General features: G+C 55.1%; 2 pseudogenes; both read right to left on the reverse strand.

Annotated features, from left to right (window-relative positions):
• Positions 1 to 2,554: 2,554 nt before the first annotated feature.
• LOC146751844 (uncharacterized) lies at positions 2,555 to 4,953 on the reverse strand (annotated as a pseudogene).
• A 2,709-nt stretch (positions 4,954 to 7,662) lies between these two features.
• Positions 7,663 to 10,061, reverse strand: LOC146751845 (uncharacterized; annotated as a pseudogene).
• Positions 10,062 to 11,233: the final 1,172 nt, after the last annotated feature.

Here is an 11,233-nt window from a genome sequence, read left to right on the forward strand (position 1 = left end):
TTAACGGTTTCACGCCCTCTTGAACTCTCTCTTCAAAGTTCTTTTCAAATTTCCCCTACGGTACTTGTTGGCTATCGGTCTCATGCCGGTATTTAGCCTTAGATGGAGTTTACCACCCGCTTTGGGCTGCATTCCCAAGCAACCCGACTCCGAGAAGCTATACTGACACACTCACACATGTACCTGCAGGGACCCATAGAAGTGCATAGGGGAACATACTGTCCTGTAGCAACCAACTGTGCCCCACAGCCAGTTACGATGATGTTCAGTCACCATGGATCAAGGTTCACGGCACTGTGGGATGGCCTGAGCGGCCAACTCACACTCTTGGCCACCCTCCATCTCCCGTGGCTCCCACACCAACCCCACAGCACCACCCACACTAAGCCCTGTCCCACAAATGCAGCTGCTGCCGCTCAACAATTCTTATTGGCTGAAAGCAGGAGAGTTGAGAGATCCAAAGGGGTTGTGAGATCAGAGGTTGGGGCTGGAAGGCAGAGCATCTGCAGCTTTCGTTCCTCACTGAGTCCTTTCTATTGGGAAAGGAGATGGAGGGAGGTGAGAAGATGGAGGGCAGGGATGTGGGGTAGGAACCCACCTTGATGCTGATGTCACAGCTCCGTGCCTGCAGCTTGTTACCTGGGACTCAGCCGTGTCAGCACGTTCCTCTGCCTCATCCAGCATGTGCTGTGCCCTGGGGAACTTGGCCAAGTTGGCCTGCTTGTCCTGTGGCTTAGCCCTGGTCCCCACCCCAGTCCCCCCCCCAAACACCCACCCAACTCATCCCCGCAGCTCCTCCCTCCCCCCAACCAGCCTCGAGGCGGGCAGAAAGTCATCGACATCTCTTCATTGAATGATCAATCCCTAATTAAAACCCTCTGGTAGACATCAGAGTTTAGGGGTTTTTAGGGCTTATTAGGGTTTTTTATGGTTTTTAGGTTTTTTAAGGGGTTTTTAGGGTTTATTAGGGATTTTTAGGGGTTTCTAGGTGTTTTTAGGGGTTGCCGTGGATTTCGAATCGGTACACGCAGGTGTATTCCGCGTTCCCCCAGTTGCTGCGTACATCCATTTTAATCCTTTTGTAGGACTGAAGGGGCTTCTTCTGCCAATGCAAAGAGGAGAGGCTTCGTTATGGGCCAGAGGGGGACCAGTGCCCCATAGTGCCCCATAGCTCCCACTGTTCTCCCCATAGATCCCAAAGCATCCCATAGATCTCATAGTGCCCCATAGCTCCCACTGTTCACCCCATAGATATGGGTAAACCTAATACACAGTCAATGATTTCCTGGAATTCTGATCCATATTCAATAGTTGTTTAGCATGCAGACCCCTCTCTTGTTATCACTGATCTTATCAGTGTGGGAATCAAATGTTGTTTGTGCCTTTAGAACAAGAGAAGAATCTTTTCTTTCAAGGTCTCATTATATAAGTGAAGTAGTTTGTAGTTATTTCAAGGTCTCAGTATACAAGTGAAGCAGTAGCAGAGGAGAGGCTTTGTTATGGGCATGGGAAGAGCCCCGGCACAACAAGTGCTTCCAAAGGCTTGCAAAAGGGACCCCACGGGAGTCGGCCATGTTGGAGAGCAGAGGGTGGGCAGGAAAGCTCTTTCTTCCCATGACTTGCAGGCAGCCCAGCCTCCCCCCTTGCACTTGCCATACCTGAACATGGAAGGTCTGCGCAATATCTCCACCCACGTCATAAACATACAGTCCCAGGAGTTTCCCTTTCGTCCTCATCCACTCCCTCAAAGACAAGAGATGATGGAGGTCACACTTAGGCAGGCCGTGCCATAAAGAACACACTGAGGCCAAAGGTGGGAGCCCTTCCAACCCTCCCTGTGCTCTGGTAGGATTGGAGCACAACGGAGGGTGAACCTGAGTCAGGGCACGTGAAGCAATTGCTCCCAGCTGCTCGGCCACAAAGAGCAGCAGAGGCCTTTGGAGACATGGAACCAGCCGAGGGATTTGGTGCCCTCAGGCAGGATGCCGTGCTCTGCAGCAGCCCACCACTGAAATTTGGGAGCTCCCAACTGTATGGGGTTGTATGGGGCTCTGTTGGGTGTCTACCATGTGGCTCTATGGTGCTCTATGAGCTCTTGTGTGGCTCTATGGGGTCTTACAGGGCTCTATGTGGCAGTTATGGGGCTCTGTTGGGTGTCTGTAGGGCCCTTATGGGGCCCTGTTGGGTGTCTATGATGCGCCATGAGGCTCTTTGGATCTCTATGAGCTTCTTGTGCAGCTCTATGGGGTCTTATGGAGCATTATGGGGCTCTCTGGGGTGTCTGTGGGGGCTCTATAGGGCTTTTTGGGGTGTCTGTGGTGGTCTATGGGGTCTTATGTTTTGGTTATGGTGTTCTGTTGGTTGTCTCTGGGGCTCTATAGGATTTCAATGGGCTCTTATGGGGCTCTATGGCAAAGCTTTTTCCTCGGGGGCCTCCAGAAGCAGCAGCAGGCAGAGACTTACCAAGATGGCAAAGTCTCGGGGGCACTGCTGACACCCCCAGAGGGAGACACCGCCTTGGAGACGTGCCACAGGGCCACAGGCTGTGGGCCAGATGTTCTCCGGCAGCTGGATGACAACATGGCCCTGCGAACTTTGGAATGCCCAGCAGTTTCCAACAGAAATATCAGGCTGAAATGAGAGAGATGCGTCCATCAGCGGTGAGGCAAAGAGTCGCCAGAGCTGGATGCTGGGCAAGGAGCTTGCAGTTGTGCAATGGCCAAGTTGAGCACAGTGAGCACAAAGACAGGAGATGGGTGTGAGCAGGGAGTCCTACCCAAGAACTGCACTCCAGAGACACAGCAAAGATGGACTTTGGGCTCTGCCTGATCCCAGTATTGCCAGCCCTGTGTCTGCTGTAGAACAGCCTTGACAGGCAGTCAGATCGTGCCCTGAGCCAGCCAGGCTCTGCAGAGCTCCAGTTGCAGCTGGTCTGGAGAATGGCCCTTCCAGCTAAGAAGTCTGAAGCACAAGTCTCTTGGCAGGGGCCGCATCCAGCCTCCAAGCCAAGCCCAGTAGGCTTCTGGCTGGGGCCCAGCCAGGGGGAATTCATGGCTCTGCACAGAGCACCCTGATCCCAGCTTTACCGTGCAGCCAGCACCAGCATCAGCTCTCAGTGTGGGGAGCAAAGTAGCTCCAAGACACAGGGGAGGCTGAGCCTGAGAGCCAGGTGTGGGGCAGGCGGCCAGAGCACAGAGGTGTCCCTGTAAAGGGCTGGAAGGAAACAGGAGGGAGCATTATCATTACCTCTCTCTTCAGACCGTAGATCCCATTCTCCTCCAGGACATCAAACAATGATTCTACAATGAGCTCCTTCCTGACTGACAGCTGAGTACTTTTCAGGTTTGGTTCTGGCCAGACCAGTGAGTTCCTGAAGGCAAAGCAAAGCAAGTCTTGTTCAGCAATGTCCACCCCGCAGGTCAGAGTTTCAGTGCCACGAGGTGAAGGATTCCGGGGGGTTGTGCCCTTCCTTATCCCCCGGCCCCTTTTGTTCCTTTGCTTTGCCAAGGGCTGCCTTCACCATATAGATGGGAAAGGCTGGAGCCCTGGGCACAAGGTGAAGGCGTGCATGGAGCACACAGCCAGCCGAGGCCAAGCTACAGAGCCAGGTGCATGGCAAGGAAGTGTTCTTACCCCAGAGACAGGAGCTCATGCACAGGTCCTGCTGACACCACCTGGAAGAGAAAAGCATTTGATGGGAGGAAGCACCAGGAGCACGGCCAGAGCTTCCAAAGGAGCTTCCCAGGGAGCCGCTGGCAGAATTTCCTGCTGCTTCCCAGCACTTTGCAGAGGACCGCTGCCCAAAGTTGGGCCCTTCAGCCCTCCACGTGCTGCAGAGCATCTGCTGCTTCTCCGCTTGCTTTCCCATCCCTCCAGACGCCACAGTGTCACGGACGAGCCAAAGGCTCCTTCTTCCCATGTGCTGTTGCCTTCAGCCTGAGCTCCGTGCTGGGCACTGGGAAGATGCTGCCACACCAAAGCCCGTCCTGCTGCCAAGGCAGCCCCCAGCCTGGCTCAGGAGCCCACAGAGTCTCAGCAGCGATGGGCCCATGGCCAAACTCCTCCTGTCCCCATGGAGGCTCAAGGGCAGAGCTTTGTCTTCTGTCGCACGCTGTGGCACTGACCTGCAGGACATTTCCCCAGGCTCCCAATATCCAGAGGAAGGCTCCAGCTGTGGGAGATATCAGTCAGGAGAGACCATTAGTTTGCCAGAGTGCTCGGAGCCCTGCAGCCCATTTCCCTCCTCCCAACCCAGTGGGGACATGCTGTGTGGGACAGTCCCGCTCCTTGGCTGTGCTGGGATGGCTTTGGGTGGGGAACACTCACCAGAAAGGACCGCTAGAAGCAGGACGGGAGTCCCTCTTCCCCTCTCTTGAGCGACACGTTGCCTAAGGGAGAGATCAGATGGTGGTTATCACAGCCCAGCGTGGGGACACGGTCTCCTGGGATCCTTTTAGCAGACAGCTGCCACCGGGTTCCTCTGCCCAGCAGAGTTGTGAGTCCCAGGGGGCCCTTTAGCAAGAGCTGGCCAGTGCCACAGCACCCATGGGACGCATGAGAGTGAGGGGCTCTGCTGTGCTAAGGTGGGCAGCGGCCTGGCCCCGTTCTGGCCCTCCCGAGAGCAGGAACAGGGCTGTGCCCACGGAAAGGGAGTTTGGCTGCCTGGCTGGAGAAAGCCCGGCAGCACACAGTGATTCTGGCTTCCCCTCCCCACATTCTGGGCCTGCTGCACCCACCTGCCCAGCTGGGCTGGCATTTTGGCTCCTTCACTCCTCGCACAGACACAGAGAACGGCTTGCTCTCCTCCCAGGAACACAAGCACCTCTCCACTTGCCTGCTCTGCACTCCTCGCGGGACTGCAGTGCTGCACAGTTCCCCATGGGGCTCTACACAACACAGCCAGGGACAGAAATGGGGCTGTTTCTGCCCTTCTTATCACCCGGCCCCTCCCACCGTCTGTCAGGGGCAGTAACCCACAGGAACCATAGAGAACCAAAAGAACATCATAGAGAGTCATAGAGCCACATAAGAACGACAGGGAGCAATAGAGACCCACGGGGAGCCAAGGGGAACAAATACAGACCCATATGGGACCTGAGGTCGCCCTCTTAACGGTTTCACGCCCTCTTGAACTCTCTCTTCAAAGTTCTTTTCAAATTTCCCCTACGGTACTTGTTGGCTATCGGTCTCATGCCGGTATTTAGCCTTAGATGGAGTTTACCACCCGCTTTGGGCTGCATTCCCAAGCAACCCGACTCCGAGAAGCTATACTGACACACTCACACATGTACCTGCAGGGACCCATAGAAGTGCATAGGGGAACATACTGTCCTGTAGCAACCAACTGTGCCCCACAGCCAGTTACGATGATGTTCAGTCACCATGGATCAAGGTTCACGGCACTGTGGGATGGCCTGAGCGGCCAACTCACACTCTTGGCCACCCTCCATCTCCCGTGGCTCCCACACCAACCCCACAGCACCACCCACACTAAGCCCTGTCCCACAAATGCAGCTGCTGCCGCTCAACAATTCTTATTGGCTGAAAGCAGGAGAGTTGAGAGATCCAAAGGGGTTGTGAGATCAGAGGTTGGGGCTGGAAGGCAGAGCATCTGCAGCTTTCGTTCCTCACTGAGTCCTTTCTATTGGGAAAGGAGATGGAGGGAGGTGAGAAGATGGAGGGCAGGGATGTGGGGTAGGAACCCACCTTGATGCTGATGTCACAGCTCCGTGCCTGCAGCTTGTTACCTGGGACTCAGCCGTGTCAGCACGTTCCTCTGCCTCATCCAGCATGTGCTGTGCCCTGGGGAACTTGGCCAAGTTGGCCTGCTTGTCCTGTGGCTTAGCCCTGGTCCCCACCCCAGTCCCCCCCCCAAACACCCACCCAACTCATCCCCGCAGCTCCTCCCTCCCCCCAACCAGCCTCGAGGCGGGCAGAAAGTCATCGACATCTCTTCATTGAATGATCAATCCCTAATTAAAACCCTCTGGTAGACATCAGAGTTTAGGGGTTTTTAGGGCTTATTAGGGTTTTTTATGGTTTTTAGGTTTTTTAAGGGGTTTTTAGGGTTTATTAGGGATTTTTAGGGGTTTCTAGGTGTTTTTAGGGGTTGCCGTGGATTTCGAATCGGTACACGCAGGTGTATTCCGCGTTCCCCCAGTTGCTGCGTACATCCATTTTAATCCTTTTGTAGGACTGAAGGGGCTTCTTCTGCCAATGCAAAGAGGAGAGGCTTCGTTATGGGCCAGAGGGGGACCAGTGCCCCATAGTGCCCCATAGCTCCCACTGTTCTCCCCATAGATCCCAAAGCATCCCATAGATCTCATAGTGCCCCATAGCTCCCACTGTTCACCCCATAGATATGGGTAAACCTAATACACAGTCAATGATTTCCTGGAATTCTGATCCATATTCAATAGTTGTTTAGCATGCAGACCCCTCTCTTGTTATCACTGATCTTATCAGTGTGGGAATCAAATGTTGTTTGTGCCTTTAGAACAAGAGAAGAATCTTTTCTTTCAAGGTCTCATTATATAAGTGAAGTAGTTTGTAGTTATTTCAAGGTCTCAGTATACAAGTGAAGCAGTAGCAGAGGAGAGGCTTTGTTATGGGCATGGGAAGAGCCCCGGCACAACAAGTGCTTCCAAAGGCTTGCAAAAGGGACCCCACGGGAGTCGGCCATGTTGGAGAGCAGAGGGTGGGCAGGAAAGCTCTTTCTTCCCATGACTTGCAGGCAGCCCAGCCTCCCCCCTTGCACTTGCCATACCTGAACATGGAAGGTCTGCGCAATATCTCCACCCACGTCATAAACATACAGTCCCAGGAGTTTCCCTTTCGTCCTCATCCACTCCCTCAAAGACAAGAGATGATGGAGGTCACACTTAGGCAGGCCGTGCCATAAAGAACACACTGAGGCCAAAGGTGGGAGCCCTTCCAACCCTCCCTGTGCTCTGGTAGGATTGGAGCACAACGGAGGGTGAACCTGAGTCAGGGCACGTGAAGCAATTGCTCCCAGCTGCTCGGCCACAAAGAGCAGCAGAGGCCTTTGGAGACATGGAACCAGCCGAGGGATTTGGTGCCCTCAGGCAGGATGCCGTGCTCTGCAGCAGCCCACCACTGAAATTTGGGAGCTCCCAACTGTATGGGGTTGTATGGGGCTCTGTTGGGTGTCTACCATGTGGCTCTATGGTGCTCTATGAGCTCTTGTGTGGCTCTATGGGGTCTTACAGGGCTCTATGTGGCAGTTATGGGGCTCTGTTGGGTGTCTGTAGGGCCCTTATGGGGCCCTGTTGGGTGTCTATGATGCGCCATGAGGCTCTTTGGATCTCTATGAGCTTCTTGTGCAGCTCTATGGGGTCTTATGGAGCATTATGGGGCTCTCTGGGGTGTCTGTGGGGGCTCTATAGGGCTTTTTGGGGTGTCTGTGGTGGTCTATGGGGTCTTATGTTTTGGTTATGGTGTTCTGTTGGTTGTCTCTGGGGCTCTATAGGATTTCAATGGGCTCTTATGGGGCTCTATGGCAAAGCTTTTTCCTCGGGGGCCTCCAGAAGCAGCAGCAGGCAGAGACTTACCAAGATGGCAAAGTCTCGGGGGCACTGCTGACACCCCCAGAGGGAGACACCGCCTTGGAGACGTGCCACAGGGCCACAGGCTGTGGGCCAGATGTTCTCCGGCAGCTGGATGACAACATGGCCCTGCGAACTTTGGAATGCCCAGCAGTTTCCAACAGAAATATCAGGCTGAAATGAGAGAGATGCGTCCATCAGCGGTGAGGCAAAGAGTCGCCAGAGCTGGATGCTGGGCAAGGAGCTTGCAGTTGTGCAATGGCCAAGTTGAGCACAGTGAGCACAAAGACAGGAGATGGGTGTGAGCAGGGAGTCCTACCCAAGAACTGCACTCCAGAGACACAGCAAAGATGGACTTTGGGCTCTGCCTGATCCCAGTATTGCCAGCCCTGTGTCTGCTGTAGAACAGCCTTGACAGGCAGTCAGATCGTGCCCTGAGCCAGCCAGGCTCTGCAGAGCTCCAGTTGCAGCTGGTCTGGAGAATGGCCCTTCCAGCTAAGAAGTCTGAAGCACAAGTCTCTTGGCAGGGGCCGCATCCAGCCTCCAAGCCAAGCCCAGTAGGCTTCTGGCTGGGGCCCAGCCAGGGGGAATTCATGGCTCTGCACAGAGCACCCTGATCCCAGCTTTACCGTGCAGCCAGCACCAGCATCAGCTCTCAGTGTGGGGAGCAAAGTAGCTCCAAGACACAGGGGAGGCTGAGCCTGAGAGCCAGGTGTGGGGCAGGCGGCCAGAGCACAGAGGTGTCCCTGTAAAGGGCTGGAAGGAAACAGGAGGGAGCATTATCATTACCTCTCTCTTCAGACCGTAGATCCCATTCTCCTCCAGGACATCAAACAATGATTCTACAATGAGCTCCTTCCTGACTGACAGCTGAGTACTTTTCAGGTTTGGTTCTGGCCAGACCAGTGAGTTCCTGAAGGCAAAGCAAAGCAAGTCTTGTTCAGCAATGTCCACCCCGCAGGTCAGAGTTTCAGTGCCACGAGGTGAAGGATTCCGGGGGGTTGTGCCCTTCCTTATCCCCCGGCCCCTTTTGTTCCTTTGCTTTGCCAAGGGCTGCCTTCACCATATAGATGGGAAAGGCTGGAGCCCTGGGCACAAGGTGAAGGCGTGCATGGAGCACACAGCCAGCCGAGGCCAAGCTACAGAGCCAGGTGCATGGCAAGGAAGTGTTCTTACCCCAGAGACAGGAGCTCATGCACAGGTCCTGCTGACACCACCTGGAAGAGAAAAGCATTTGATGGGAGGAAGCACCAGGAGCACGGCCAGAGCTTCCAAAGGAGCTTCCCAGGGAGCCGCTGGCAGAATTTCCTGCTGCTTCCCAGCACTTTGCAGAGGACCGCTGCCCAAAGTTGGGCCCTTCAGCCCTCCACGTGCTGCAGAGCATCTGCTGCTTCTCCGCTTGCTTTCCCATCCCTCCAGACGCCACAGTGTCACGGACGAGCCAAAGGCTCCTTCTTCCCATGTGCTGTTGCCTTCAGCCTGAGCTCCGTGCTGGGCACTGGGAAGATGCTGCCACACCAAAGCCCGTCCTGCTGCCAAGGCAGCCCCCAGCCTGGCTCAGGAGCCCACAGAGTCTCAGCAGCGATGGGCCCATGGCCAAACTCCTCCTGTCCCCATGGAGGCTCAAGGGCAGAGCTTTGTCTTCTGTCGCACGCTGTGGCACTGACCTGCAGGACATTTCCCCAGGCTCCCAATATCCAGAGGAAGGCTCCAGCTGTGGGAGATATCAGTCAGGAGAGACCATTAGTTTGCCAGAGTGCTCGGAGCCCTGCAGCCCATTTCCCTCCTCCCAACCCAGTGGGGACATGCTGTGTGGGACAGTCCCGCTCCTTGGCTGTGCTGGGATGGCTTTGGGTGGGGAACACTCACCAGAAAGGACCGCTAGAAGCAGGACGGGAGTCCCTCTTCCCCTCTCTTGAGCGACACGTTGCCTAAGGGAGAGATCAGATGGTGGTTATCACAGCCCAGCGTGGGGACACGGTCTCCTGGGATCCTTTTAGCAGACAGCTGCCACCGGGTTCCTCTGCCCAGCAGAGTTGTGAGTCCCAGGGGGCCCTTTAGCAAGAGCTGGCCAGTGCCACAGCACCCATGGGACGCATGAGAGTGAGGGGCTCTGCTGTGCTAAGGTGGGCAGCGGCCTGGCCCCGTTCTGGCCCTCCCGAGAGCAGGAACAGGGCTGTGCCCACGGAAAGGGAGTTTGGCTGCCTGGCTGGAGAAAGCCCGGCAGCACACAGTGATTCTGGCTTCCCCTCCCCACATTCTGGGCCTGCTGCACCCACCTGCCCAGCTGGGCTGGCATTTTGGCTCCTTCACTCCTCGCACAGACACAGAGAACGGCTTGCTCTCCTCCCAGGAACACAAGCACCTCTCCACTTGCCTGCTCTGCACTCCTCGCGGGACTGCAGTGCTGCACAGTTCCCCATGGGGCTCTACACAACACAGCCAGGGACAGAAATGGGGCTGTTTCTGCCCTTCTTATCACCCGGCCCCTCCCACCGTCTGTCAGGGGCAGTAACCCACAGGAACCATAGAGAACCAAAAGAACATCATAGAGAGTCATAGAGCCACATAAGAACGACAGGGAGCAATAGAGACCCACGGGGAGCCAAGGGGAACAAATACAGACCCATATGGGACCTGAGGTCGCCCTCTTAACGGTTTCACGCCCTCTTGAACTCTCTCTTCAAAGTTCTTTTCAAATTTCCCCTACGGTACTTGTTGGCTATCGGTCTCATGCCGGTATTTAGCCTTAGATGGAGTTTACCACCCGCTTTGGGCTGCATTCCCAAGCAACCCGACTCCGAGAAGCTATACTGACACACTCACACATGTACCTGCAGGGACCCATAGAAGTGCATAGGGGAACATACTGTCCTGTAGCAACCAACTGTGCCCCACAGCCAGTTACGATGATGTTCAGTCACCATGGATCAAGGTTCACGGCACTGTGGGATGGCCTGAGCGGCCAACTCACACTCTTGGCCACCCTCCATCTCCCGTGGCTCCCACACCAACCCCACAGCACCACCCACACTAAGCCCTGTCCCACAAATGCAGCTGCTGCCGCTCAACAATTCTTATTGGCTGAAAGCAGGAGAGTTGAGAGATCCAAAGGGGTTGTGAGATCAGAGGTTGGGGCTGGAAGGCAGAGCATCTGCAGCTTTCGTTCCTCACTGAGTCCTTTCTATTGGGAAAGGAGATGGAGGGAGGTGAGAAGATGGAGGGCAGGGATGTGGGGTAGGAACCCACCTTGATGCTGATGTCACAGCTCCGTGCCTGCAGCTTGTTACCTGGGACTCAGCCGTGTCAGCACGTTCCTCTGCCTCATCCAGCATGTGCTGTGCCCTGGGGAACTTGGCCAAGTTGGCCTGCTTGTCCTGTGGCTTAGCCCTGGTCCCCACCCCAGTCCCCCCCCCAAACACCCACCCAACTCATCCCCGCAGCTCCTCCCTCCCCCCAACCAGCCTCGAGGCGGGCAGAAAGTCATCGACATCTCTTCATTGAATGATCAATCCCTAATTAAAACCCTCTGGTAGACATCAGAGTTTAGGGGTTTTTAGGGCTTATTAGGGTTTTTTATGGTTTTTAGGTTTTTTAAGGGGTTTTTAGGGTTTATTAGGGATTTTTAGGGGTTTCTAGGTGTTTTTAGGGGTTGCCGTGGATTTCGA

Source organism: Coturnix japonica, unplaced genomic scaffold (genome assembly GCF_054131305.1).
Source record: "Coturnix japonica strain WE unplaced genomic scaffold, WE-NBRP24 Scf061, whole genome shotgun sequence".
In the NCBI taxonomy this organism is placed as follows: domain Eukaryota; kingdom Metazoa; phylum Chordata; class Aves; order Galliformes; family Phasianidae; genus Coturnix; species Coturnix japonica.